Raw genomic sequence first — 13,567 nt, 5'->3', positions numbered from 1 at the left:
CAGAAAAGAATTTATTCTTTCACTGAAATGTCATACCTTTCGGAAAGAGTTTAGCAATCAGATAATTTGCAAAATCAGAAAACCAAGGGATATCAGAATGAACCTAAACTGAGCATAGGAACTCATCCAAAAAATTGTAATCAATCGCACTCTCATCAAGCACCTCCAACGTCAGGTTTACTAGCCTAGAAATGTGGTCTGTCGCTAAGTTCTCAGCACCTTTCTTATCCTTGATCTCAATATCAAACTCTTGCAACAACATAATCCAATTAATAAGCCTAGGCTTTGCATCATTCCTGCTAAACAAGTACCTTAGTGTGGAATGGTCCGTGTAGACCACAGTCTTTGATAGCACCAAATAAGATCTAAACTTGTCAAATGCAAAAACAATAGCCAAAAGCTCCTTTTCAGTGGTGGTATAGTGCTCTTTGGCATCAGTCAATATCTTGCTAGCATAGTAAATTGGTTGGAACTTCTTATCTCTCCTCTGTCCTAAAACAGCTTCAATTAAAAATCACTAGCATCACATATAAGCTCAAATGGCGGCTCCCAATTAGGTGAAACCATAATCGGGGTTGTGGATAGTTTTTCCATCAACAACGTAAAAGCCTACAAATAATCATTAGAAAATACAAAAGGTACATCCTTTATAAGCAATTAGAGTTAAAGGTCTAGCGATCTTAGAGAAATCCTTCATAAACCTCTTATAGAAACTTGCATGATGTAAGAGGCTCCTAACAGCCTTAACTGAACTAGGTGGGAGTAATCTAACAATAGTATCCACCTTGGCTCTATCGACCTCCATCCCCTCATGCTAAATTTTGTGTTTGATATGCATAATCTTACACATATTTTCTAACGTATTATTGTGAATTTTCTTAGCATTTATTGTGTTTTTATTCCCAGATCACCCATGTTTTGTGTACTTTCATGTTTCATGAGATTTTATAGGTGCATCATCAGTGCTTTAGAAAATTTAGATCAATTTCGGGTGAAAACACCATTGAAAAGTCTTACGTACATTGTACAAGCCGAATGGCATCCTCCTATAAGCAAACGTACCATACGGGCACATAAAGGTTGTCTTCTCGTGGTCTTCATGTGCAATGGGAATCTGGAAGTGATGTGTGCTATCTATGCAGCTACAATCTAAGGCAGTGTACCTATCGATGCAGTCTAGCACTAATGGCGAGTATTAAGGTCGTATTCCTCGGGAAAGTGAAAGCCCAGAGTTACTCCTTTGTCCTTTGTTATATTAACCTAAAATGAGCGGTGAATAATTTCTAAACTAACTAATAGCTACAAGCTAAATTCTAAGGGAGATGCATGAGTAATTGATAAATAAAATAACCAAGACAAGAAAGTAAACCCAAAGGGAACCTAAACTAGTTAGCAATCAAACAAAAGATAAAGGATTTGGGAGTCTAATTATGCTACCCGTGGATGAATTCTTAACCGAATTCGGTTCCTCTTTCTCGATAACCGAATTTCTAAACCTAATAACCTAAAGTTGGAATCTCTTCCTAATGATTAATTCTATTAAGCTTTGTTAATTCTTACTCCAGCTAATTAATTATCCATATCTCTAAGCAATTATTAACCAGTTCTTGCTAATCAAAATTCCAATTGCCAAATGGACTTCTCAATCACACAAAGCAATCTAAACACACAATTCACAACGTCTCATGAATAATGCATTATCTTATTAATACTGAAAGTAAGAAGAATACAAAACGAACCCAAACAATCCAACAATATAATATCAAGCCAACATAGTAAAGAAATCCCAATGGATTTAATCAATCTTGCTAATTATGTTCATTATCAAAATCCACAAGAATTCAATTACAATAATGAGTAAAGGTAGAGAAACCCGATTACACCCTTGGAAAAGAGTAAACAGCCCCAATTCTTCTTGCTCGAATTGAATCGATTCTTGTTCCTCTTGCTCGATTTGAAAACCAATCAATGAACCTCGCCCAATCTTCAATCTTTGAAGGGAATCCGATTGAAACCTTGATCCAAGTCTCCTTTTCCCTTGGCTCCAGCTTGGAAAACCCTTAGAGAGAGAAATATTAGGGTTTGGGACGTTCTCCCCTACTCTTTTCTTTCTTTTAATTAATTCCCCATGCCGCTGCCAACACGGCCGTGTTGATGCCTGTGTTCCCAACATGGTCTGGTGTTTATGCCCGTGTTATACTATGTGGTCGTGCTCCCTAAAAACTTCTTTTTCTTTGATGTTTGATGCACCCAACATGGCCGTGTTGGTGCCCGTGTGGGGAACACGGCCAGTGTTGAAACCAACACCGCCATGTTCAGCTTCCTCATGCTCGTACTTAGCCTGTTTCGGCAGCTTTGACGTCCAATTATGCTCCAATTCGTCCCTTTATCATTCTTTGACTTCTTTTGAACCTAAGGCACACAAACAGACGCATAGGGTGAGTGTAAAGGACCAATTCACATCCAAATGTCCATAAAATCAATCTTAAAAAATCCTATTTAGATGTGTGTATTTTATGCACATCAAATAACCCCACACTTAGCTCATTGCTTGTCCTCAATCAATCGAAAGTAAAATAAGGAAAATAAACCACTAAGGAACAATATTTAAACTGACAGACAAGCTAGAGAGCTCCTGCACATATCCTTAACAAGCGTAAGTCAAACAAAAAGAAATGACGCAATCAATTCAAGTATTCACAATGTCTCATGAATAATGCATTATCTTATTAATACTGAAAGCAAGAAGAATACAAAACGAACCCAAACAATCCAACAATATAATATCAAGCCAACATAGTAAAGAAATCCTAATGGATTTAATCAATCTAGCTAATTATGTTCATTATCAAAATCCACAAGAATTCAATTACAATAATGAGTAAAGGTAGAGAAACCCGATTACACCCTTTGATAAGAGTAAACAGCCCCAATTCCTCTTGCTCGAATTGAATCGATTCTTGTTCCTCTTGCTCGATTTGAAAACCAATCAATGAACCTCGCCCAATCTTTAATCTTTGAAGGGAATCCGATTGAAACCTTGATCCAAGTCTCCTTTTCCCTTGGCTCTAGCTTGGAAAACCCTTAGAGAGAGAAATATTAGGGTTTGGGACGTTCTCCCCTACTCTTTTCTTTCTTTTAATTTATTCCCCATACCGCTGCCAACACGGCCGTGTTGATGCCCGTGTTCCCAACATGGTCCGGTGTTTATGCCCGTGTTATACTATGTGGCCGTGCTCCCTAAAAACTTCTTTTTCTTTGATGTTTGATGCACCCAACATGGCCGTGTTGGTGCCCATGTGGGGAACACGGCTAGTGTTGAAACCAACACCGCCATGTTCAGCTTCCTCATGCTCGTACTTAGCCTGTTTCGGCAGCTTTGACGTCCAATTATGCTCCAATTCTTCCCTTTATCATTCTTTGACTTCTTTTGAACCTAAGGCACACAAACAGACGCATAGGGTGAGTGTAAAGGACCAATTCACATCCAAATGTCCATAAAATCAATCTTAAAAAATCCCATTTAGATGTGTGTATTTTATGCACATTAAATAACCCCACACTTAGCTCATTGCTTGTCCTCAATCAATCGAAAGTAAAATAAGGAAAATAAACCACTAAGGAACAATATTTAAACTGATAGACAAGCTAGAGAGCTCCTGCACATATCCTTAACAAGCATAAGTCAAACAAAAAGAAACGAAGCAATCAATTCAAGTATCACAACCAAGATGCCAATAATTCGCAAAATACTGTCTCAACAAAATTATCCAGAACCAACTCCTCACCAGATTCACTCTAAATCACTCAAAGTGTTTAAAGGGTAGTGTTTAATCGCTCAATGCATCAACTATTGCCTTACTTACTATATGCTTGCTCTTAAATCCTACTCCTACCACTTATGGAGAGGCAACAACCATGTCAAGATGTCTTTATAAGGGTTGTAATGGGGATTAGGTAGGGTTTGGTAAGAGTTGAACCTATGGTGTTCTGCAATGAAATACATGACCTGCACACAAGTCACAATAACCACAAGGGGTAAACAATGGATAGTAGTCTAAGGTGGGAAATAGGAATTAAGTCAAAATGTAAACTCCGAAAAGCAATTAAACAATTAGCTCACTTACTTCCTTTCTTTTCATCATCCTTCCCTCGATTCTACTTATTATTTTTTTTCTCTTTTTTTTATAAGGGAAGAACATTCACATAATAGGGTGAATTTCTTTTGGATTAAAGAAAGCTGCTACAAGATTCCACACTATTCCCAAGACAAAAATTCCCAATAAAAATAAGTCATATGCAAAATCATAACCCAAAGCAGAATAAAACTAAGTGGTAATGGAATATGATAAAAAAATAGTGAAAGAAGGGGTTATCTAAAGAATCAATAAACGAATGAAGGCTATTTGGCTAGAATGAAAAACCTAAGTGCCTCTATCATACCAAAGTATTAAACTCTCCTTGTGGCCCTCATAACCATTATCGAGCAAGTTCTAAAAGTAAAGACAGTAATTGGCACTCTCAACAAGAAATAAATTCAAGCATATAAAGTGTATGCTTACAATTTAGGCTCAATTTCTCACAAGTGTGCTTTTGAGTAGGTTCCAAACAAAAATCATCAAAACAAAATTAAATAAACCAAAGCAACTTAGTGCAAAACTCAAACTAATTATCTTACATTCTTTCGTAAGACTCAACGCTATCGGTTTTACCCAATCACATGGACATAAACAGGATTTCAAAATCAAGTCAACAGTAAGAACATCGAAACAAAGTGAAAATTTTTCAAAATCTTACAAAAAATTACATAAAAGATAAATAAATAACTAAGATGGGATAAATGAAATGCGATATATACACTAGAAAAGGATCTGAATTTCATATACAAAATAATAAAAACATGAAAACAAGTGTATATAAATATCACCACCCCACACTTGAAGGACACACTGTCCTCAGTGTACAAAATATAAGAAATGAAAAAGGAAAAAGAAACTAATACTGCCCTGATTATGGCTCTAAAGTGAAAAGAGGTGCATCCACAGTATATCGTTGTCCGTGGTGGAGGAGTTTCACGCTCTCTGAGGATCGGAAGTAGTGTCGCATGCAGGAGCTGGTGGATCAGTAGGAGCAGCGTCAATAGGAGGCTCGTCAGGCTGCCGTGTTGAAGGGTGCTCAGTCGGAGATTGAGGGTCAGCTGGATCATCCGCTAGAGGGATGTCAAAATGGCTCTCCTCTGGAACCCGGCTCTATGGACAGGCAGGGGCAAAGTCTGTAGCAAAAATATCATCAAACATGTCATTGGCCATAAAGGCCTCTAACCTACCTCCCTGCTCAATCAGGGCCTGAAGCATAGCCCTTTGCCTCTCAAATTGAGCCATCATTTGGCTCTGAAACTCAGCCTGACGCTGTAAAAGGTCCTGCTGGAAAGCCTCTTGTCGAATGAAGTGCTGCTGCTACTCCTCTTCCAACCTCTACACTGTAAGCTGCAGCTCTCTAAACTCAATTGGGGAGATTCCTCAAACAGCTGTTGAAGAACCAAAAGCAGCTGAAGTAGATGGTCTGGATGAAGACTCCGGAATATCAGAAGAAGGTGGGAAATTCTGTGTACTATGGGCTCGTGGGGCAGGTCGCTCCTCTCTGAGTGCTGCTAAGAGAGCATTCCTCCGTCTATACTCTGGTCCTAGCGGACCCTGCCTAAGAGTCACCATCCCCATACTAATCAAGTGGGGAAGCCCTAAAGTCTCCATCACCCCCAACTTTGTGAAATGTGGTATCGCCTCCTCCAAAACTCCTAAGCTCCTAGCCAGTCGAGTAATGTAAGTCCTAAAATAGAAAAATACCTTCTTTGAGTTGTTGCAGAAGGCACTGATCTGTTTGGCCAACAAATATCCCATGTCGACGGACTGGTGCTGATGCATGCTGTAAAGTATAAAAGAGTCCGGTTGGGTAGCTATACCACTGCTATCTCCCCTACCAGTGATGGTCCTAGCCAGCAATGCATGCAAGTACCATAGTCCCTCAGGCATGTTAGACGCCTTAGACTAGCTGGCACTGTATCCCTCAGTGTCATCAGAAATCTCGGCCCACATCTACGGATATGACACACCAGGAGTGTGTATACAGCGACTGTAAACCTCCCCAGCTGCATCCTTGTCAATCCACAAGCCCAAGTGTACCCCAAACTACTGTACACACATCATGAAAGTCTGCTATGCTAGTCTGAAACTGATCGTATCCAGTTGTTGGAAGTCCCGCAACTGGCTCTGCAGAAAGAAAGTGCTGGCAAACTCCACAATTAACTCCCTATATGTTGGTTCAACTCTCTCAAAGAATTGTGGAAATGGGGGCATCTTAAGATATCGGCAGACTGCAGCTGCAAGTCCGACGGTCTCCAGTGCTGGCCAGTTTATCCTACGCCCCTTTCCCAAATCTTTGTGCCTCATTGATTGATATATCTGCTCAAAGGTGGGCTGCCCTTGGAAAAGTAGGAATCGATGGCGCTGCAGTGGTCTAATTTGGCCTGAACTAGTCGGTGCAGCGCCTGACGATCGAGAGGAAGAGGAACCATCAGTCTGCCTCCTCTTCTAAACTCCTGATCCTCGTCTGATGGACATGGTACCTGAAAAAGAAATTTTTAGTGCTAAGGATCAACGAAATTCTGGCAGCATAACGGCATAAAATGGACAAACCGAACGATTTAACTTGATAAAATTAAACCGCTCAATGTCCTACAAAGAAAATTCAATCCACAACATTGCCAACCAATGCTAACCAATTAAACTTCCAATTCATCCACATGGAGTTTAACTTCGCTATAATCCATCATAAGGCAAACCAATATGCTAATATAAAACAGATACAACAGAGTCGACTATATATGACAGATCCTATTGTTTAGCTGCCAACAATAATAATAAAGAGAAAAATAGAGAATTAATTGCAATCATGAATAATGGTAGAAAAGAGAAATGGAAAATATGAGCAAGTTAAGTATATAAACTAAATTAAAGAAAACAAAAGAAAATTAAGCACAAACATGAATGTAAATGCATGCACCAAATAATAAAATAAGGAAATAAACTAAAAAAAATTGAAACACAAAAAAGACGTAAATTCAAACTAATATCAAAATAAAAAAAATGGAAACTGAAGTTGGAGGGTACTTACTTGACAAACGCAATATCCAAAGTCTTCAAGATGAGAAATAAGAAGTGAGAGAGTAAGAGAGGAGAGAATTGCTAAAACTAAAGGGAGAGAGCAAAATTTTTGGCCATTTCGAAATGAAGTAGTATATATAGGCAGTGTACGGAACACGCCCGTGTTCACCAACAGGGGCTGTGTTCATGAACACGGTCTGGATATCGGGTCGTGTTAAGCAAATTTAAACGTGCTGACTTACCAACTTCTGATAACACGCCCGTGTTTTTGGAACACGGGAACGTGTTGAGGACACAGTCGGGCATAAATGTCCGTATGACCTTCTGTGAACGTGTTCATCTTAATTTGATTTTCTTCAATGAACATGGTCTTGAACATGCCCGTGTTGATCTCCAAAAAATGCAAAACTTGCGATTCTCAGCACTTTCTCACTCTTTCTCACCTACACAACCAATAAGTCCTCAACTCATACACTCAACATAAATAAAACTTACCAAAAACAAACTGTAAAATCTAATCAAACTAAGTTCACAATAAAAGGGTAAAGTATTAAAATTGAAAAATAGAATTTAGGGTGCCACCCAAAAGCGCTTCTTTTTGATGTGATGAGTCTTCTTAGCTGGACTCATGGTGAAAAGCAAATGGTGGGGATTGATTACTATCCATCCTTCTTCCAAGCAAATGGCTTCAAGTATCCGCTTAGAGGGATAATCGTCAATTTCCTCTTCCCAACTATCAAGCAAGCTGCCAGTATGATGGGAAAAACTCGCTCCTCGTATAATTGCACGTAGTCATGATGCTCTAGGGGCTCTTCCAATTTGAAAGCTGAAGTTTCACCAATTGGAAGGATCGATAGTTGGGCAATTTCTTCAAGAATGTTGATGGTTTTCTCTAGTCCTTGGCTTGGTTCACTTGCTAGAAGAAACCTATGCAGTCTGTTCCTCATCAACCAGGAGGTAGTCAAGAAAAGAAGCCTAGCCTGGAAGAGTTGATGACGAAGTTTATTGCAACTTCAAAGAACGGATTTCAGCAAACGGACACTGCCATTTAGAATGAACAAGCTTCAATTCAGAACCAGGAAAATCAAATTGGCAGTTGTCTAGGATGATGGCTGAGAGGCAGCCGGGCACGCTTCCAAGTAGCATAGAGTCTAATCCAAGGGAGCATGCCAAAGCAATTACTTTGAGATGAGGTAAGGAACTTCCTAGTCCATCTAAGCCTTTTACTAATGCTGATTCTGATATGCAGGTGGATGAGTCAAAAAAGAAAGACAAGCCTGAGGAGAAAGGAAAGGAAGTAGTTTAAGAGAAGGAGGATTCGAAGAAGATCCCCTTGAGGCCATACCAACCTCCCATTCCATATCCTGCAAGACTGAAGTAGGATAAAGTTGATAAGCAATTTGGTAAATTTTTAGATCTTTTTAAACAATTGCGGATTAACTTGCCTTTTGTTGAAGCTATTTCGTAGATGCCAAAGTATGCGAAGTTTTTAAAGGAGATTCTAAGCAACAAGAGGAAGTTAGAGGATTTGGGATTGGTGACCTTGAATGCAGAATGCTTAGTAGTGTTTCAGAGCAAGATTCTAGTCAAACGACGTGACCTAGGGAGTTTTACTATACCTTGTTTGATTAGGGATAAATTGAAACTGCTAGCATTAGCTGATTTGGGAGCTAGCGCCAATTTGATGCCTAGCTCATTGTTTGGGGAGCTAGGACTAAGCACATCTATGCTAACTCCTACTAGGATGAGTATACAACTAGCAGACAGAACTATTAAATACCCAAAAAGGATTATAGAGGATGTGCTAGTTAAAGTTGAAAAATTTATATTTCCTGTGGATTTTGTTGTCATGGAAATGGATGGTGAGAGTGATGTTCCATTGATCCTAGGTAGACCATTTTTAGCTACATCTAGGGCCTTGATAAATGTTAGTAGTGGAAAGCTGGAACTTAGGGTAGATGATGTGAGCATTACATTTAATTTGACTAAATCCTTGAGACACCCAAATGAGCACGATGACACTGTATGTTCAATAGATGTTATTGATGATATTGTGGAGTCTCAATTGTAGGAAATGTTGATTGATGATCCTTTGCAAGTGGGAATGCAAGAAAATGAGGATAATTTGTCCAATGAACAAGTGTTGGAGTAGCTAGAGCACTTATTAGCTGCTGATTTTATTAATGGAAAGACTGATGGTTTTATTGATCTTGACAGATCAGGAGTAAAGAAGCTGGAACCTTCTTTGGAGGAGTCGCCCGTGCTTGAGTTGAAAGAATTGCCAGGGCACTTAATGTATGCCTACTTAGATGAAGCAAAGCGCTTACCGATAATTATTTCCGCTCATCTCACACCTGAGGAGAGGGAGATGGTGTGGTGTATTTTGAGAAGGTATGCAAAGGCATTTACATATAAGAGGGCTAACATACTAGGAATTAACCCGAGCTACTGCCTTCATAAGATTTTGATAGAGGATGAGTTCAAACTGGTGGTGCAGCCAAAAAGGCGGTTGAACCCTCATATGAAGGAGGTGCTTAAAAAGGAGATTCTCATAGCACTTTTGCCTATAGGAGGATGCTGTTTGGCTTGTGTAAAGCGCCTGCGACCTTTTAGCAGTGTATGATGGCCATTTTTCATGACATGATAGAGTAGTCGATGGAGGTCTTCATGGATGACTTCTCTGTATTCGGTAACTCTTTTTCCCATTGTTTGCATAATTTGGAAAGGATGTTAGCTAGGTGTGTTGAAGCTAACCTTATGTTGAATTGGGAAAAATGTCATTTTATGGTCCAAGAGGGTATAGTGTTAGGACATAAAGTGTCACAAGGAGGGATGGAAGTAGATAGAGCTAAAGTGGAAGTTATAAGTAAGCTGCCTCCCCCTACATCGGTTAGGGCTGTTAGAAGTTTCTTAAGGCATGCAGGGTTTTATAGAAGGTTCATTAAGGACTTTTCTAAAATTGCTAGGCCTTTAACTCAATTGCTAGTAAAAGATGTGCCTTTTGAATTTGATGATGACTGTTTGGCAGCTTTTGAGTTATTAAGGGAAAAACTATCCACAGCTCCCATTATGGTTTCTCCTAATTGGGAGTTGCCTTTTGAGCTTATGTACGATGCTAGTGATTTTGCAGTCGGAGCTGTTTTAGGCCACCGTAAGGAGAAGAAGTTCCAACTTATTTACTATGCTAGCAAGATGCTTACAGATGCCCAAAAACACTATACCACCACAGAGAAGGAGCTCCTAGCTGTAGTGTTCACCTTTGATAAATTCCATTCTTACCTTGTGTTGTTAAAGACAATCGTTTACACGTATCATTCTGCTTTAAGGTATTTATTTTCAAAGCATGATTCTAAGCCTAGATTGATTCGTTGGGTTCTTTTATTGTAGGAAGTTGACTCAGAAATTAAGGACAAACGAGGAGCTGAAATTCTTGTAGCAGACCATCTTTCTCAATTGGAGAACCCGCACTTGGAGGAGCTTAATGAGCAAGCGATCGATGACTTCTTTCCGGATGAGCACTTATGCTCAATGCAGGTAACTAATGCTATTCCTTGGTTTTTTGATTATGCTAATTATTTGGCTGCAAGGTTACTCCTAAAGGGTATGACGGGCCAGCAAAAGAAGAAATTCTTTGCTGACTTGAAGTACTACATTTGGGATGACCCCTTCTTGTTATGGATTTGTGCAGATTAAATTATCAAGAGGTGTGTATATGGGGAGGAGGTCATTCAAATTCTCAAGCATTCTCATAAAGGACCGGTTTGTGGACACCAAGCCGCAAACCATACGGCCAGGAAGGTTATGGATGCTGGTTTTTATTGGCTTACTATCTTCTAGGATGCACGAGCATATGTCCAGGTTTGTGATGCATGCCAACGGTCAGGGAACATTTCTGCCCGAGGTGAAATGCCCTAACATAGTATAAAAGTGGTGGAAATTTTTTATGTTTAGGGCATTGACTTTATAGGTCCTTTTCCTTCTTCGTTTGGATGCAAATATATATTGGTTGCTGTTGATTATTTTTCTAAATGGCTTGAGGCACAAGCCTTGCCTACTAATGATGCTAGGGTAGTAGTAAGGTTCCTTAAGAAACTATTCTCTAGGTTTGAAACACCTCGAGCATTAATTAGTTATAAGGGAACCCACTTCTGTAATTCTCAACTTGAAAAAGTGCTTAAAAGATATGGAGTATCTCAACGATTCTCCACAGCATATCACCCACAAACGAGTGGGCAAGTAAAGGTTACTAATAGGGGGCTCAAGCGCATTTTAGAGAAGACTATAGGAGCCAGTAGGAAAGATTAGGCTACAAAGCTAGATGATGCTTTATGGGCATTTAGAACTGCCTATAGGAATTCTACAGGGTTCACTCCCTTTAGGCTTGTGTATGGAACAGGTTGCCATTTACTTGTTGAGCTTGAACATAAAGCGTTATGGGCACTTAAATCTTGTAACTTTGATTTAGATAGTGCAGATAGACATAGGTAGTGGCAACTAAATGAACTAGAGGAGTGGCGTCCACAAGCTTATGAAAATTCGATAACTTATAAGGCGAAGACCAAATAGTGGCATGAGAAGCGATTGAAAGGTTCGAAGGAGTTTAACATAGGAGATAGTGTGTTGTTATTTAACTCTCGTCTCTGTTTATTTCCAGGAAAGCTGAAGAGTCGCTGGTCGAGGCCATTTACAGTGAAGCAAGTCTTCCCTTATGGTGCGGTTGAATTGCATCATCCAGAAAAGGGAAGTTTCAAAGTTAATGGGCAGAGGTTGAAGCATTATCTCAGAGGATCATTAGACGTGGAGGAGCATGTGAATTTGGCGTTCCATTTCTGATTCAAAAAGGATTAAAGTCCAGCTTATGACTTTAAAGAAGCTTGTTTCTTTTAATTTTGTTTGAATTCTTTAGTTTTTCCATTTTTGGTTTGAATTATGTGTGAACTTAGCTTGATTAGGTTTTACAATTTGTTTTTGTTAAGTTTTATTTATGTTGAGTGTATGAGTTGAGGACTTATTGGTTGTGCAGGTGAGAAATATTGAGAAAGTGCTGAGAATCTCAAGTTTTGTAGTTTCTAGAGCTCAACACGAGGGTGTCCAAGGCCGTGTTACCAACACGGCTAGCTATGCTAACCGTGTTGATCATCAACATGGATTGTGTTCTATTTATAGAAAAATAAACTTTAAGGGGACACATTTATAGAAGGTACCATGTCCACTAGACGAGGATCAGGAGTTTAATAGAGGAGGCGGACAAATGGTTCCTCTTCCTCTCGAATGTTAGGCACTGCACCGACTAGTTCAAGCCAAATTAGACCATCTCAGTGCCATAGATTCCTACTTTTCCAAGGGCAGCCCACCTTCGAGTAGAGATACCAGTCGATGAGGCATAAAGATTTGGGAAAGGGGCATAGGATAGACTGGCCAGCACTAGAGACCGTTGGACTTGCAGCTGCAGTCCACCGATACCTTGAGACACCCCCGTTTCCGCATTTCTTTGAGATAGTTGAACCGACATATAGGGAGTTGACTATGGAGTTCGCTAGCACTTTCTTCCTGCAGAGCCAGTTGTGGGACTTTCAGCAGCCGGATGCTATTAGTTTTAGACTAGCAGAGCATACTTTCACGGTGAGTGTACAACAGATTGGGGTACATTTGGGTTTATGGACTGAGGAGGATGTAGCTAAGGAGGTATATAGTCGTTGTATACACACGCCTAGTGTGTCATATCTGCATATGTGGGCCGACATTTCTGATGACACTGAGGGGTATAGTGCTAGCCAGTCCAAGGCATCTAACTTGCTTGAGGGATTGCGGCACTTGCATGCATTGCTGGCTAGGACCATCACTAGTAGGGGAGATAGCAGTGTAGTTACCCAGCTGGACCTGTTTATACTTTATAGCAAGCACCAGCACCAGTCCGTCGACATGGGATACTTGTTGACCAGACAGATCAGTGGCTTCTGTAACAACTCAAAGAAGGTATTTTTCTGTTCTGGGACTTAGATTACTCGGCTGGCTAGGAGCTTAAGAGTTTTGGAGGAGGTAGTACCACATTTGACAGACCTGGGGGTGATAGAGACGTTGGGACTTCCCCAGTTGGTTAGTATGGGGATAGTGACTCATAGGCAGGGTCCGCTAGGATCAGAGTATAGAATAAGGAGTGCTCTCTTAGCAGCATTTAGAGAGGAGCGACCTGCCCCACGAGCCCCTATTACACAGGATGTTCCACCCCCTTCTTCTAATATTCGAGAGTCTTCCTCCAGACCGTCTACTTCAGCTCCTTCTGGGTCATCTTCAGCTGTTTTATGAGTCTCCCTTATTGAGTTTAGAGAGCTGCAGCTTAGACTGTAGAGGTTGGCAGAGGAGCAGCAACAGCACTTCATTCGAGTAGAGGCTTTTTAGCAGGACCT

The sequence above is a fragment of the Ricinus communis genome, chromosome 3 (genome assembly GCF_019578655.1).
Source record: "Ricinus communis isolate WT05 ecotype wild-type chromosome 3, ASM1957865v1, whole genome shotgun sequence".
NCBI lineage: Eukaryota > Viridiplantae > Streptophyta > Magnoliopsida > Malpighiales > Euphorbiaceae > Ricinus > Ricinus communis.
This window is presented reverse-complemented; position numbering follows the sequence as displayed.